Source organism: Phascolarctos cinereus, unplaced genomic scaffold, assembly GCF_003287225.1.
Source record: "Phascolarctos cinereus isolate Bilbo 61053 unplaced genomic scaffold, phaCin_HiC Scaffold_726;HRSCAF=1367, whole genome shotgun sequence".
NCBI lineage: Eukaryota > Metazoa > Chordata > Mammalia > Diprotodontia > Phascolarctidae > Phascolarctos > Phascolarctos cinereus.
Genome location: NW_027556098.1, coordinates 38,286,592 through 38,303,996, shown reverse-complemented (window position 1 = coordinate 38,303,996; position 17,405 = coordinate 38,286,592). Strand labels below are relative to the sequence as shown.

General features: G+C 35.7%; 1 protein-coding gene across 3 annotated transcripts in view; it reads left to right on the top strand.

The window, feature by feature from the left end:
* The window catches only part of NRIP1 (nuclear receptor interacting protein 1), a 156,049-nt gene that overhangs the window by 123,719 nt on the left and 14,925 nt on the right, over positions 1-17,405 (top strand). Inside the window, exon 1 of one of the 3 annotated variants that reach the window (XM_078146468.1) lies at positions 15,137-15,252. The exons of the other annotated variants lie outside the window; for them this stretch is intronic. The gene's annotated coding sequence lies outside the window, so the exon portion shown is untranslated. Of the gene's footprint in view, positions 1-15,136; positions 15,253-17,405 lie in introns of those variants that run through there. 3 annotated transcript variants of the gene reach the window in all.

The window sequence follows — 17,405 nt, the reverse complement described above, 5'->3', positions numbered from 1 at the left end:
ATATTGGACAGGCATCATATTTTAGTTTGGATTTAGATATTATTGATGCAGTAATTTTTGGCTAGTATTTTTAGTTCTTCAACATAAAGAAAGGGGTTTTGTTTGTTTTTTTGAGGTAGAGAATGGCTTTATCCTAGTTGAGTAGTAATAGAGAATTTTAAATGAAAGAGAGACCATAGAGTTCATCTCATAAAGGTTTATTAACTTGGTCCATGCACTCCCACAGAAATCCTGGATAGATTTCAAGAGGTCTGTGAACTTGGGTAAGGAAAAATTTTATATCCTTATTTTTGCTAAACTTTAACTGAAATTTAGTGTTTCCTTCAAATATATAAGGGGAACAGGCTTTACCAGTCTGCAAAAGGTGTCCATGACACACGATAAAAGGTGAAGAACCCCTGATCTATTCTAGTTTCCTTATTCTACACCTGCAAAACTGGGGCCTAAGGTCACTCATATAAATGGCAGAGCTGGGATTTTAACACAGATCTTAAACCCAGTGCTGTTTCCAGTAATAAAACCTGCTACTTTTAACAGAAAGAATTATAATAATCTTTTTTCAGACAGACATTACTCTTTAATCTAGTTAGCTATCAAGGGATATATTTTAAGTCATTCCAGTCTTGTATGTATATACATGCATACATGAATACATACACACAGACATACACACACATAATACCTGTGTGTGATAGATGCAGTGTTATTGCCTTTCAGTATTGTCAGTTATATCCAATTCTTTATGACCCCATTCGGGGTTCTCTTGGCAAAGATACTGGAGCGGTCTGCCATTTCCTCCTCCCACTCATTTTAGAGATGAGGAAACAGAGTCAAATAGGGTCAAATGACTTACCCAGGATCACACAGCTAGTAAGTGTGTGAGGCCAGATTTGAACTCAGGAAAATGAGTCTCCCTGACTTCAGGCCCAGAACTCTTTCCACTTTGCCACCTAGCTGCCTAGGGACAATTAGTAACAAAATAGATAACCATTGTGGGAACGAAAGCAAAAAAAAGGCACACCTTCATGGTGTCTTCATAGTGCATCTATTTGATTGTATTTCTATGTCTTCAGAAATTTTTAAAGGGGAATTTTTTTTTATTGGGCAATGTATGGAGTAGAGACTATAATAATTAAAAACAATACTTAAAAGCCATTGCTAAATATTCCTAAGATGTTTAGTATGTATCTTAACTAGTAAAGAAAATTTATTTGTAAAGGAGTCCATTTTATTTAAGACTGCTATTTTTCATTCAGTTGCTTTTTCTTAATATATGGCTGGTAGTTTTTAATGTACTACTCTACCATCATAGAATTGTGGCATTTTCAAGTATGTTTTATAATGTAATTCACAAAAAATGTAAAATAAAGACCTTGTAATTGAAAATTTTCTGAAAGACATATTTATATATAGTATAAAGCTATAGTAAGTGGTGACTAATTTAACAATGAATTTTTTTATGTTAATGTGCTCCACCCAGGAAACATTTTGTAGCCTTAAAAAAAATTCCTTATTCTGAATGGTCTCATAAGGACATGCATATTTCAGCAGTTTTCATTAAGAACTTTAGTAGCAGGATTCAATATATTGTTGATAACTATATCTAAAGGCTTATTTTTGTTGGATAATTATATTCCTTAAAAATATAATAGTTTAAAAATTATTTCTGTTAAGCAATATCTTATTGCATCATACGAAAAATATTAGGGTAAACAAATGTTTTTCACCCCAAATTTCTATCATTTACACAATGTTTTGATAAATTATACAAGGCATAATGAGGGTAGATAAAGTCACTTCAACAAGGTAACGTGTAAAGTTCAGACACTGTGTGACAAGTAATTTGACACCCAAATTATAGTGTAAAAATTGAAGGTTCTCTGGATGCGCATGTGTGTCTATGTAGTGGTTTCTTATACTTTAAAACCTCATTTCTATTGAATGTTCATTTTAGTACAAAGCTTGCATGAAGCTCTTGTCTTAGAAGATTGAGAACACTTTAAAACATGGTATACTGTGTAGGAAATTCAGAGAGTGTCTGGTAAGTGTACTAAAAACCCCAGGAGCTTTGATCAAGTGCCAGCTGTTACATCAGTCTTGTTTGTAATCTTTCTTGCTGATCTGTGACCTTGACCTTGTACTTCTGTCTGTATGTCAGATCTATTTTAGGTATGGGGAAACCATAGTTGAGTTTATTAGGATTTATGTTTTTATTCTCACAGGATATGTCTCCTTTTATAAAGACTAAAACAGTTCCAGGAGAAGAAGGTTACATTTCCCATTATTTTCCTGCTTTTTAGGTAAAGATTAAAAAATATTGTGCTTTTGAAAACTGATGGAAATCAATAGGCACTTTTTGTTGATATTTTAGAAAGTTTGGAAAAGCTAGAAATGTTTTTTTTTCCCATTATACTCATTGTGAAATACAAAAATTAGTCATTGCTCTTTGTTTCTATTGGACTGTTGTTCGTTTAAAAGCAGCAAAACAAAGGTGAACAGATAATATTTAATTAATTTTAAATATCTTTTATACCTGCTACTATTGAGTGCTTGTTACTTTTCATAGACATTTGACAATCGCCTCTGATATATTCTTTCATAACACAATGTAGTGAAGTGTTTTCAGAAAAAAACTAGTATATAAGGCTAATCTTTGAGTTAAAAGGTGCTGTTTAACATTTTGATTGTCTCATGATCTTATTGTTTCCTTTTAGCATTAATTAAATGCACATATAATTATCTGGTGAATTTGGTTAAGGTATTCAGGCCTTCTGGATAATTCATATCAAATAAATAACTATTTTACCTTTGTTTTAGAGTTATTTCTGTTACCCACGTAATTTATTAATTATTCTTTTCATTTGATCTGTGTACACAGGGCCTTAAATCTTTGCTTCTGTTTTAAACTTTATAGTATGTTGTCTGTTTTGTGATAAGCAAAAAATTTGTGTTTGAATTTAGGTTTCTATTTAGTTTTAAGTAAATGCCTAGATAGGAACTTTTCTGGCCTCATTGAAATAATGAATATAGAATGTCCCATTTTTGTGCATTTAGCTATCTTGTGTTTATTTTCATACCTCAGAATCCATTAGCAACAGCTATAAAACATTGGTTATTGCTATTTCTATAACTTTATGACAGCACATCAACTTGTGGTTAAAATGCTTGTCATTTTTATCAACTACAATTTAAGAAATTACTTAGGAACATGTGTCCTTATGTTCAATATTTAGATTAAGGTACACATTAATATTTCCTACATGTTAATAAATAGCTCATTTTAATTGATATTGATAAGGTTTATGAAGCAGGTTTTCTTTTGTTAACACCTTTCATTATAGCACCCCCCCCAAAAAAAAGGCAGATTATTATGCTTCTGGATCTATCTCTGTTTTGGGGAAAGCTATTCAATGAGCTTTAGGTATAGTGGGAAAGACACTTATTCCTTATGTGACTTTTGATAAAACATTTGGACTCTCTGGGTCTCTGGTTTCTAATAGATAAAATGAATTTATCTAATACTCCTTTTCTAGATCATGTAATATACTTAGTCACTGAGATTATCATTAGTAGTGCTCTTCTTAAGGGCATGAATATTTTTAAAAATTTTTAATGTATTTTATTTTTCCCCTCAATCATTTGTTAAAACAATTTAACACACTTTTTTGTTTAAGTTTTGAGTTCCAAATTCTATTCCTCCCTCCTTCCTTGCCCTTTCTCCTCCTTGAGACAGTGAGCAATCAGAGATACAGGTTATACATATGCAATCATGTAAAATATTTCCACATTAGTCATTTTGTAAAAGAAGCCTTGAATAAAAGAAAAAGAATGAAAGAAGGTAGGGTGAGGTGAGGTGTTAAAGGGACATTTCTTGCTGTTGACCTTGTCTCTGTTTAGGAGAAGGGGATTGAAAAGAAGAATAAAGCATAATCAGCTGGCTGACCTCTTAATGTCCTACCCAAAGTCTTCTGCCTGCACATAAAATAGAATCTCATTGTTGGAAAGGGCTTTCATCCTCTAATTTAGGAGTTTTTAATCTTTTTTGTCATGGATCCCTTTTGTAGTCTGGTGAAGTCTATAGGCCCCTTCTCAGAAAAAAACCCCAACATTTTTTAATAAATAAAATATATCAGCTTGCAAAGGAAATGAGTTATTGAAATAAAGATTTATTTTTTCTCTTCCAAAAAGAAGAAAGAAAGAAAGTAAAAAAATAGAAGGCTTCAGTGTGTATTCAAATAGTATCAGTTCTTTCTCTGGCAGCAGATAGTATGGTTCATCGTTAGTCCTCTTAGATCATTGTATTGCTGAGAATACCTAGGTCATTCACAGTTCTTCATCATATAATATTGCTATTACTGTGTACGATGTTCCCTTGCTTTTGCTTTCTTCGTTTTGCATCAGTTCATGTAGGTTTTCCAAGTTTTTTCTAAAATCATCCTGCCTGTCATTTCTTATAGCACAATAATATTCCATCACAATCATATACCACAGCTTCTTTAGCCTTTCCCCAAATGATGGGCATCTCTTTGATTTTCAGTTCTTAGCCGCAGCAAAAAGAACTGCTATAAATATTTTTGTACAAATTGGTCCCCTTTTTTGTGTTTGTGTATGTCTTTGGCATATAGACGTAGCAGTAGTATTGCTAGAAAAGATATTCACAATTTTATAGTCCTTTGGGCCTAGTTCCAAATTATTCTCCAGAATGGTTGGATCAGTTCATAGCTCCATCAACAGTGCATTAGAGTCCCATTTTTCCCATATCCCCTCCAACATCCATCATTTTCTTTGTTTGTCCTCTTAGCCAATTTGATAGGTGTGAGGTCGTACCTCAGAGCTGTTTTAATGTGCATTTCTCTAATCAATAGTGATTTAGTGCATTTTTTCATATGACTATAGATAGTGACTCCCAAATATTATATTGTCTACAGTTATTTTAAATGGAATTTTTCTCTCTATCTCTTGCTGCTGGGCTTCGTTATTAATGTATTGAAATGCTAATGATTTATGTTTATTTTATGCAACTTTACTAAAGTTTTTAATTATTTCAAGAAGTGTTACAGTTGTCACTCTAAGTATACCGTCATATCATCTGTAAAGAGTGACAATTTTGTTTTCTCATTGTCTATATTAAGTAATAGTGGTGATAAGGGGCATTCTTGATCTTATTGGGAAGGCTTCTTGCTTATCTCCATTACATATAATGCTTGCTGTTGATCTTAGATACTATTTATCATTTTAAGGAAAGCTCCATTTATTCCTATGCTGTGTTGTTTTTAATAGGAATGGGTGTGCTTACTAGCAGTGTGACCCTGGGCAAGTCACTTAACCCGAATTGCCTAAAAATAATTTAAAAAAGGAAAAAAAATAGTAATGGGTGCTGTATTTTATCAAAAAGCCCATTTTGCATATGTTGAGATAACCATATGATTTCTGTTCGATTATTGATGTGGTCATTTATACTAATAGTTTTCCTAATATTGAACCAACCCTGCATTACTGGTATAATATCCCACCTCATTATAGTGTATAATCCTTGTGATATATTGCTGTAATCACCTTGCTAGTATTTTGTTCAAAAATCTTGTACCAATATTCATTAGGGAAATCAGTCAGTAATTTTCTCCAGACTTCTATCATATCTAACTTCTCTAAAGTTCTGTTCACCTCTTTAGCTTCTTTCTTTTTTATTTTGGGATTAGATTGATCTAGTTCTGAGAGGTTGAGGTCTCTCACTGATATAGTTTTGCTGTCTATTTCTTCCTGTAACTCGCTTAACTTCTCCTTTAAGAATTTGGATGTTTTACCACTTGGTGCATATATGTTTAGTATTGATATTACTTCATGTCTATGGTACCTTTTAGCAAGATGTTATTTTCTTCCTTATACCTTTTAATTAGATCTATTTTTGCTTTTGCTTTGTCTGAGATCAGGATTGCTATTCTGCTTCTTTTTTTTTTTTAACTTCAGCTGAAGCATACTATGTTATGCTCCAGCCTTTTACCTTTACTCCGTGTGTGTCTCTCTGCTTCAGATGTGTTTCTTGTAAACAGCATATTGTAGGATTCTGGTTTTTAATCCACTCTGCTATCCACTTCTGTCTTATGGGAGAATTCATCCCATTCATATTCACAGTTATGATTGGTAAGTGTATTTCCCTCCATCCTATTTTCCCCCTGCCATTTATACTTTTTTCTCTCTTTTCACTCTGTTCCTTCTCACTAGTGTTTTGCTTCTGACAACTGCCTTCCTCAATTTGCCCTCCCTTCTATCAGCCTCTCTCCGTTTTCTTTCCCCTTTTATTTCTGCCTCAATTCTGCCTTCCCCTCTATCAGCTGGCCCCTTATTTTCTTTCCTTTTCCTCCTCCTACTTCCATATAGGGTAAGATACATTTTTATACCCAATTGAGTGTGTATGTTATTCCCTCTTTAAGCCAAGTCTGACAAGAGTAAGGTTCAAACAATGCTCACTCCCTCCCTTCTTTCCCTCTAATGTAAAAAAAAGAAAAGGTCTCTCATGCCTCTTCATGCGGTGTAATTTATACTGTTCGGCCTCCCCCTTTCCTCTTTTCCCAGTATAATCTTTTTTTCACCCCTTAATTTTTTGTAAACCATCACATTAAAGTCAGCTTATACTCACACCCTCTGTCTGTGTATACTTCATCTAACTGTCCTAATAGAGATACAGCTCTCAAGAGTTACAAGTATCATATTCCCATGTAGGGAAGTAAACAGTTTAACTTTATTGAATAACATGTTTGTTTTTCTTGTTTACCTTTTTATGCTTCTCTTGAGTCTTGTATTTGAAGATCAGATTTTCTGTTCAGCTGTGGTAAAAGTTTAAAAGTCCCCTATTTTTTTGAATGTCCATCTTTTCCCCTGAAAGATTATGCTAAGTTTTGCTGGGTAGTTGATTCTTGGTTGTAATCCAAGCTCCTTTGCCTTCTGGAATATCATATTCCAAGCCCTCCAGTCCTTTATATTGAAACTGCTAAGTCCTGTGTAAACCTGATTGTGGCTCCTTGATATTTGAATTCTTTCTGGCCGCTTTTGGAGAATTTTCTCCTTGACTTGATAATTCTGGAATTGGCTGCAATATTCATTGGAGTTTTCATTTTGAGATCTCTTTTAGGAGGTGATAGGTGGATTCTTTTTACCTTCTGGTTCTAGGACCTTATGGTAGTTTTCCTTGATAATTTCTTGAAAGAGGCTATCCAGGTCTATTTTTGATTGTGGCTTTCAGGTAGTCCAATAATTCTTACATTATCTCTCCTGGGGCTTTTTTCCAGATTAGTTGTTTTCCAATGAGGTTTTTTAACCCTTTTTTTCTATTTTTCCATTCTTTTGATTTTGTTTGACTAATTCTTGATGTCTCATATAATCATCAACTTCCACTTGCCCAATTCTAATTTTTAAGGAAATTCATCAGTTAGCTTTTGTACCTTCTTTTCCATTTGGCCAATTCTATCTGTCTGTCTGTCGACGTCTATCTATCAATCTATCTTTTTTTTTTTGGCTACGTAGTAGAGTTAAGTGACTTGTCCAGGGTAACACAGCTAGTGACTGTTATGTGTCTGAGGATGGATTTGAACTCAGGTCCTCCTGACTCTAGGGTTGGTACTCTATCTACTGTGCCACCTAGCTGCCCCAGCCAGTTCTAATTTTTAAGTTGTTCAGTGTTTTTTTTTCTATTTTGCTATTTGCTGTATTTCTTTATTTGCTATTTTTCTATTTTAATTTCTATTTTGCTATTTTCTATTTCTATTTTTTCTATTTTTCTATTTTTTAAGGAATTTTTTCCTTCAATTTTTGTCCTTCCTTTTCCAAGCTGTTGACTCTCTCTTGCATAACTCACATTTCTTTTCCCAATTTTTCTCCTACTTCCCTTACTTGATTTTTAAAATCCCTTTTTAGTTCTTCCAAGAAAGCTTCTTGGTATATTAAGACCAAGTCATCTTCCCCTTTGAGGCTTTGCATGTAGGTCTTTTGACATTGTTGTCCTCTTCTGAGTTTGTGATTTGATATTCCTTGTCATCATAGTAGCTTTCTATGATCTGGGCTTTTTTTTTTTTAATTCATTTTCAGCCCATTTTGTGACTTTTAAAGTTGAGCTCTGCTCTAGGGGTCTGGTCAGTGACTTTCTGCACTTGGGCCTTAGGTGTCGGCGGTTTGCCCACTGTGTTGGGGTGGCCTGGCCAAGTCTTGCATATTTTGTGGGGACAGGTGGGGGGCAGAGGGTTCCCAGGCTGGCATCCCTGTTGCAGTGTAGCTGGAGGCTTCAGGGCTGGCCTGCTGTGCCACCAACCTGCTGAGCCGGGTCTGAGAGGCCTCAGCTGTGCTGCAGCTCAGAGCATTGCGCTGGCCTGCACCATCTGCATCGAACTGTGCTTCCTTTTTACCTGAGTGACACAGATCTTTTCCTGAAGTCCTTCTAAGTTTTCTTAAGCTGGGAAATTGTTTCACTCCATCTTGTCGTAGATTCTGTCCTTCCAGAATCTGTTTAGAGGCTTGATTTAACATTGTTTCTGAGGAGAACTCAGGCAACTTCTGGCTTTTTCTCCACCATCTTGGCTCCTCCTCCCCTCTCTGTTTTATTGATGTAAGCAGTTAGAGATATAAAATTTCCCCTAAGTACCACTTTGGCGGCATCTTCTAAATTTTGGTATGTTGTCTTACAGTTGTCATTCATTTTTAATGAAGTTAACAATTGTTTCTCCTATTTGTTTTTTTTGATCCATTTATGTTTTAGAATTTTCTTTCCAGGGGCAACTGGGTGGCACAGTGGATAGAACGCCAGCCCTGGATTCAGGGGAACCTGAGTTCAAATGTGGCCTCAGACCCATAACACTTACTAGCTGTGTGACCCTGGGCAAGTCACTTAACCCCATTGCCTAGCCAAAAAAAGAAAAAAATAGAATTTTCTTTCCAATTAACTTTTAATCTATCTTTCCATTGCCCAGTATTGAATGTAATTTATATTGCGTTATGATCTGAAAAGGATGAATTTACTATTTCTGCTTTTCTGCATATGGTTATGAGGTTTTTATGTCCTAATACATGGTCAGTTTTTGTGTAGGTGCCATGTACTGCTGAGAAAAAAGTTATATTCTTTTCTATTTCCATTCCATTTTTCCAGAGATCTATCAGATCTAACTTTTTTCAGAATTTTATTCACCTCCTTAACTTCTCTCTTGTTTATTTTTTGGTTAGATTCATCTAGTTCCAAGAGGAGAAAGTTGAGTTCCCCCCACTAGTATAGTTTTACTGTCTATTTCCTCCTGACTCATTTGGCTTGTTCAAAAATTTAGATGCTATACCACTTGGTGCATATATGTTTGGTGTTGATATTACTTCATTGCCTGTGGTACCTTTCAGCAAAATATAGTTTCTTTCCTTATCTCTTTCGATTAGATCTGTTTTTGCTTTTGCTTTGTCTTGAGATCATGATTGTTACTCCTGTTTTGTTTCCTTCAGCTTAAGCATAATAGATTCTGCTCCAGACTTTTACCTTTACTCTGTGACATGAACATTTTAAAAGAAAATTACAGCAAGATATTCTTAAATCATCAGTAGTAGAATTTGAGATATTTAACAGAAGGAAACATTTTTGGATAATGAATCCTTTAGGTGCTTGCTATTATCCCAGCTATTAGCAAGAGTTGAGAAGGATTATAACATAGTAATAAATATTAAGGTATGCATTATTTTAAAAAATAGATTACATAAATTTTTGAGAATGTATTCTATAAATGTCGGTTTTCAAGTTTACTCTTTAAAAGAGTTGGTGAAGTCCATGTCATTCACTTTGCAAATGAGATTTTGAGGAAATTTTTCTCAAATGAAAGTCTTTCAACTCTGTTCTCTTAAAATCTTTGTACGGGATTTTCATTCTTGGCTTTTAATTTGGAATGCTAAATTCATCCATTATTTTAAGCTTTTTATTGATACATATCCTTGGTATTGAATTGCTTTTGTTTTGTATGCTTTGAGCTTATAAAAGTGCTGTGCCAGTCAAATTCTGTTAAAATAAATCCTAAAGGAACATTAGAGTTATTTTGTTGTACTGGATATTACTTTGAATAAATAGTTAACCCAACAAAATCAGGCCAGATACTGTTATTTAATGGAATTTAATTAAGCTATTCTTACATTCATTTAAAAAATGCAAAAATTTACCCATATTGAAATCTGAACAGTGTTATCTTATGGCAATTATTCTCAGGTATATTTGGGAAACACATTAACTTGTTTAGGAATTGGAGCAGAAATTCTAATGGAAGCTGCATACCCAATTCATTTTTAGCCCTTTGTAGTATCACATTTTTAGTTCTATGTGGAAAATGTAATCTAGGGGAAATCTTGAGAAATTTCATGGAGAAAAATTTTAGAAAAAGGTCAGATGATGCTGATAATTAGCCGTATAATTCAAGTACATTTTATTGAACTTTATTACTGATCCTTGCTCTCAATAGGCCCAATAGTTATTTGATTACAAATAAGATATTAGATCCCTTTCTAATAAACAGATCTTTCCCAAATTTCCCCTTTGTTTCCTCCTTGGACTGGCAAGAGTATAGTTCCCCAGTTATAGTGCATAGACAAACATACCATACCTCACCTGATTAAAACTTCACATGTAAAAGACTGAAAAAAATGAGGACTACAGAGTCACATAAAAAATTAAGGTGTAACTTAAGTTATTTTTGCATCAGTTTAAGAAAGTTAACACTGAGAAAACTTATACAGATTAGCTAAATTATCACAATTACTCATGGCATTGAAACACTTGTCCCTTAAGCTACTTTTCATTTTATGAAAATTTATTTTGTGCCTGTTGTGTCTTCACTCTCTTCCCCTCCTCAGTGTTTTATTAATTTTGGAAACAATATTGTCTGTGCTGATGAAACCACATCCGGATTTTAAAAATTGTTATTGTGTAGCAGACCTTTTCTTTCTCCTTTTCATTCCACCAACCTGGTATGAACAAGTATTTTGAAGAAGCACCACAAAACCAATTCGATTTGCATTTGGTTCTTTGTATTATTTTCTTTTAGGGACTTAATCAGTTTATTGTCAGCACACATTCAAAAAAGAAAGATCAAATATGTATAATGTTTCTTCATTTCACTTTGATACCATGAGCAGGCCATCAGATTTTATCATCAGGGGAGATTCTTGTTTCTGCCCTTCTAAATATCCTACTTTCTATGTTTTTATTTTAAACTTTTTGTGGATAATGCACTTGGAGTGTGCATTTATTGTTAAAAATCTGGCAACATTTTTAATTGCAGTACCTAAAACTACTGAAACAGACAAAAGTGTATCCTAATCTTAAAATGATTATTGCTTTTGTGTTAAAAGCAACTATTGATCAACTTTGAATAACAAAGATCAGAATTAAATGTTAGGACCAGTTTATGGTTTAATATTTGCATAATGTGCCATGCCCACAAATTACAAATACATTTTTAGACATTCTTCAGTTAATCATTAAACATTTATTAAGTGCCTACAGTGTGCTGGGAATGAAAAGAAAGGCCAAAATCAGTCCCAGCTTTCAGTGAGATCACAATCTGATGGGAGGAGAAACATGCAACCAGCTATCAAAACCACATATATACAAGATAAATGAGAAATAATCAAGAGGGAAATCACTAGAATTAAGGGAGATCAGGGAAGGTTTCCTGTAGAAGATAAGATTTTAGCTGTTATTTGAAGGAAGCCAGGAAGTAAAAATTAGGAGTTGAGAAATGTTTCAGGCAAGCCCTCTCCTCTAGCCAGTTGGAGTAAGGAGATGGAATGTCTTGTTTGATGAATGAATAGCAAGGATGCCAGTCTCCCTGGATCATGTGGATGGTTCTGTAGGTAGGGAGGGGGATGGGACAGGACAGGATGGGACGGGAAGGTGATCATGGTTTACAGTGTGTGGAATTTAAAATTGATTTTTTTATTCTATTTTGTCAAAACTTAAGCTAGCATAAATTTAATATTCTCTTTTATTTGTGTTTTTTTAAATTCCTTGCTCTTGCAAGTCACTTTAGATAACCTCAGGTCACTTGGGTCATGATTCTTCTCTTATGACTTACAACTCCACCCTTAGATTGTGACTTGTATGCCCACATTACAGAGAAACTTGATTAACCTAAAGCTCAGTCTCATCAAACTAACCTGTTGCACTAAAGTTCCATGATATCAATTTAAAACTGTTGTGGCAACTACCATACTGGTGAACTAATTCCATCTCCTGAGGACTACTCCCATCACCTGAGAACTAATCTCATCTATCAGTGATTTAGTGGAGAAGAGGCTTGAGATGACACTTATTCTACATCCTCATTGAAATTGCCAGCTAATCAGAAGTCATACCTATGTTGCTCAAGATTTTGCTGTCATCTTGTTAATCACTATAAAAGATGCTGGGGTGCATAGGATATTTAGAGATGACTAACACCTCTGTTATGAGGGCTTGCTGAGCCCTTTTTTGGACTCCTCATCTATCTTTGGTGTGTACCTGGCACTCAGCTCTCACCTGGGGCTCCAAGAAGCTGTAGCATGCGCAGTAGCCACACCCCTATAAATCGGCAGACAGGCTAAATCAGGTTGAGGGTAACTGGTGGGCTTAATACCCATCAGTGAGTTAGGGGTATCTATCCAAGCATATGAAGACTTCCCCTGGTTGAATGGGTGGATGAGAACAGTTTGTTTCAACAGCTACAAAGGCAGCTGAAGCAGTTGCTATGGAGCGTTTAGAGCTTGGTCAGGCATCAAAGATGCCAAGGTTGTCCACTGAACCCTGGGCCATCTCCAGTCATCTTGACTTTTGTCTTGCCGTGATGACTCTGTAAGAGAGAGTGAGGTTGATGACTTTCTGCAGCTCAGCCTCACCTAAATCCAATTCATGCATGAGTCGACATTACCCCATAATGTCATTGATCTTTCTCAGAAATGAAGGACATACAACAACAATAAAAGATCCTATCATCCCTAACTTGAAGTCCTTGGTCAGAGGCCATTAACTGCATTTATGGATAAGTACTAGCCTTAGTAATAAATTGGTCATGCTCAGAATTTTTGTTGCAACTGTTATCCAGCAGTAGTTGATTTTACCAAGAGATTTCTTTGCAGGGAGTCACCCCTGGAGCTAAACTCCTCCAGTCCGATCCAATTCTTCTGAGCCAGCATAAAACCCATCTTAGGCTTGGGAACTGTAGGCTTTCCCTGTGAGAAAGCTGGTGGAACTGTATGTAGGCTGGTAGGATAGCTGGTTATCAGTGGAAGCTTCTGCCCAGAATGGGATACATGTCAGCATGTGTGTAGCAAATTTATCATCTCTGATTGGCTATTTAGATCTTTTCAGTAGGCCTTGATAAGGGGCACCAGTTATTACATATTTTTTGGTATGCACTATGTTTTTTAGAAAGTTGTCTAGGCAGGGAGTCTAGAAGAGGGAGTGCTAAAAAAAAAACCCAAAAAACAAACCACTCCCTTAGCATGGATTTAGCTCTCACATAGCAGGAGGGAGGGAGGAAGACTGCCAATAGGAAGTTGTGTATCGGTCTTGATTTTCATGTGTGAGTTTTCTGTAGTTTGCATAAACATTTTGACATTAGAAGTATTTGTTTAGTTCATCTATAGTACCATCTGTCGGTCTTGTAATAAATAGTATATATGAATCTAGACAAATCCCGGTCAAAACAAGCCCTCCTGCAATTAGGGAATTCTTATTGCAGATAGAGCAACATCTCTTACATCAGAACCATTTCTCCTTCATGCAGGTAAAGTTATTCTCCAGGTAGAAAACAGCGACTCATACAAATAGGAAAATCTCTGCTGCAAGAAGAAAATTCTCTCTATAAGTAGAAAATGCCGAATTTCTAATATCTCATCATATTTTGTTACAATCAAACTGGCTATGGATGAGAAATTTTTTTTCTGCAGTCTGGTCAGCCAAAGAAAAGAGAAAAGCAAATCTAGTATTGTAGATGTTTCTAAGTTTGCATTTCAGAATTTATTATCCAGCCTCAAAGAGACAAGTTGTAGAAAATTATGAGGTCCAAAATTAGCATGCCAAAAGGAACCCCTTTAAAAACATTCCTGTTATCTTAGAAACAAGGAAAACTCCAGTTAAACCAGGAACGACAAAGAAATGTGCCATCATATGTAAAACTTGGTCTTAAACCATAAGAGATTCAACTTTCAGAGAGCCCCAATTTGAAACTTTTGATATTATAGAAATTAAGATCATCATTAAGGATCCCCACCCATACCAAAAGAATTATTGGTTTCTTTGGAGTCTGACCTGCAAAAATTAAAAGGGCCTACTTCTCACCATCCTACTTTACCTTCTTCCTCCACTACTTCACTTTTGCTTCATTTTGCTTTCTCCGTTTTCTGCTCCTCCAACTTACTTTCTTCTAAAAGAAGCTGGATGGATACTTGGGTTCCTCTGAAACTGAGGGACTGGGACAGCCGATGGCATTTTCCCTCTGGAAGAAAGGCTGACTCATGTCTATACTACGGGAACTTTATACTTTTTTTTTATTAGACATCACCAGCCTTTTAGTCCTTCTGACCTTTCACTCTGGAAGAGGGATCCTCCTAAATTTGATGAGGACCCTGGGGCTGTTATTACTTAGTTTCAGGCAGCCATTGGGGGATATAATTCCACCTGGGGAGATGTAACTGACTTATGGAGACTCTACTCTCTCCATGAGAAAGAACTGTTATTGTAGAAACAGCATTGATCCTACTGGCCCAGGGGGTCTTCCTAATTGGCCTCTGCAAGACCCACTCTGGAATCCTAACAATCCAGCAGATTACTACAGGCTAGAGGCTCCTTGATTAGGGGAATGGAAGCATGTGCTGTTTGCCTGTCTTGTCTGTCTTAATTTAAAGTCAGCCAGCAAGTCTGCCTGCAAGCATCATCTGTGTTTTTGTGTGTCCTGGTAAATTAAACTAACTTCTTTTTCTGTGGCCTGAATACAATGAAGAACTTTTTTAGAGAAAATTTCTCTCTTCCCTCCAGGCTTTTAGAAAATTGTGGGTACTTACAAAAAGGAATACCTTGCCAGCAAGTGCATATCTATCTTATTATATTTGTTTTCTTTTTGCTAACTTTTTCCTGTGACCTTTTCAGCCAAAGGAAAGAGGGTAGAGTTAAAAACTTTCCTGCAGAAGAAACAGAGAAACAGTTTGTCTCTTGGCACTTCTAACCCTGACCTGCTTTGAGATTGCTGAGACGGGCACAGATAAGAAGTAAGAATATCTTTCTGTCTGTCTCTGTCTTTGTCTCTATCTGTCTGTCTGTCTGTCTGTCTCTCTCTCTCTCTGTGTGTGTGTGTGTGTCTCTGTCTGTCTCTATGTCTCTTTCTGTCTCTATCGGTCTGTCTGTCTGTCTCACTCCTTCACCCACCTCTCTCCCCACCCTCTTTGTAATTCTAGTCAAGTTAAAAGCAGACAGGAGACAGAAAAGAAAAAAGGGGATCTTTGTTCTCTGTTCTGCAGTAATCTTTTGTAACAACGCTAGAGATAAAGTTTGTGGCTGCTTGATTTCCAAGTTGTGACATGTTTCATAAATATTAAAATATCTTGGTAAAAAATTAACTAATTGGATAGTAAGACTTTGGGGAAATCCCTTTGAGGGAAAATGGGATCCCATGGCAGCATATCTATAGGAATCCCCCTGGAAAAATTACGTGTGTCCTTGGGACCAGGGGAAACTCCTTTCTGAACTAGGAATGACAAGAAAGCGTGCTATTAATTTTAAATGCTGGTAATTCTTGCTCATCTTTTTCTGTTGTCTTGCCTTCTTTATCTCTTATGAGACCCTTCTTTTTCTCCTCCTACTTTCAGAGAATTTGAACATGAGGGATTCACTGCTGGCATCCTTCCCTTCCAAAAACTAGCCAGATATAATGATGCCCATCAGACGTCACTAACCTTTTAGTCCCTCTTTTCTCTCCACATGGGAGACAGAAACTTTGAGTTTTAATGAGGAATTAGGGAGGTAAGGTAGGGGTGGACAACTTCTTTCTTAGGCTTATTTGAGTTATCTGTATTTTAATATGAACTGAAAGCTGCTAATAAGTCTTCATCTTTTTACTGCATTTGTTCTGTGTAAAATATTATTTTTTCCTGTAGCTTTCTCAGCCCAAGGGAAAGAGTATTCTCTAAGTAAAGTACCACTCTATAAAATTGAGTTTAAAAGAGTGGGCCTTCTGTAGAATGCTTCTCTTAACCACAGAAAAAAGAAGTGTATAAATAAGACAGAAAAATATATGAGTTCTAAAGTCTTCACAAACTCAGAACTCTCTTACAAATACTTAGGACCTCAAACTGGAATTGTGACTCTGTACTACTTGCCTATGCCCATGTGGCAACAAAGCTATAAAATAAAGGCCACCTAAGTTGAAAGATAAGTACAAAGAGTATATTCTGACACAGTGAGAATGAAGGGAGTGGGGGCTAAAGGAACTCAGCAAGTAGAAGAAAGTCAGAGAAGTGATGGGTTCAGAGTATGAAGGAAATAAGGAAGGAACATTTTTGAAGGTATTTATTGTAACTTCAAGATTAAGAGTAAACACTACAAATCTCTCCTCCCTGGAGCATGAGAGATATATTGTTTCACTGAAGTAGAGATAATTTCAGAGGTCTCTCTGTCTCTACACACACACACACACACATACACACTCACTCGTGCTCGCACAGAGAAAGAGAGAGAGAGAAGTTTAAACAAGTAGGGATGAGAATAGATACATGCTGAAGAGTAGTGGAGTCCTGTAAGTTGAGGTTAATATGAAGGGAAGGATTTGGAGTTGGGAGAGAGGTTTGAAAAGGGTTGATTAAATTTTTAGAGATATCTCTTTGACAAGTAGTCAGTGTCTTCTTGTCTTCTTCAGTATACCTTCCATCTCCTAGTCAGTTTTAAGGTTACAAAAGAAAATTCCTGGGACTGAAATTGGTGCACTAACTCATTCCATCCCCTACTTCTTTATGCTATCTGATAAGACACTTAGTAAGAGCCTAACAAATGCTAGTTTTCTGACTGGTAAAGAGGATATATTATTTTCTTTGATCTAGTGTAGCTAGTTATGCTAAAAGCCTTCCTTTAAAAAAAAAAGCAGGTGGCTTTTCCCAGCCTACCTGTCTTGTCCTCTTAAATCTTTCTAGGGTTACAACTTAAAAGTCTCAGGGGATCTATCCTCTTAAGGTATATGAATGAGTTTAGGTTAAGTTGAAGAAACAAAAGGAATTGATTTGGCACCATGGTTGATTTTAAAGGGAAAAAGTACCACCACAATAATTTTGAACCTGAGCTAACTGAAAACAATGGATCCTTGGGAAAATTGTGATTTTTAAATGTTACGATTACCAGTATATAAATCCAGATTTGATTTGGTCACAGTTTG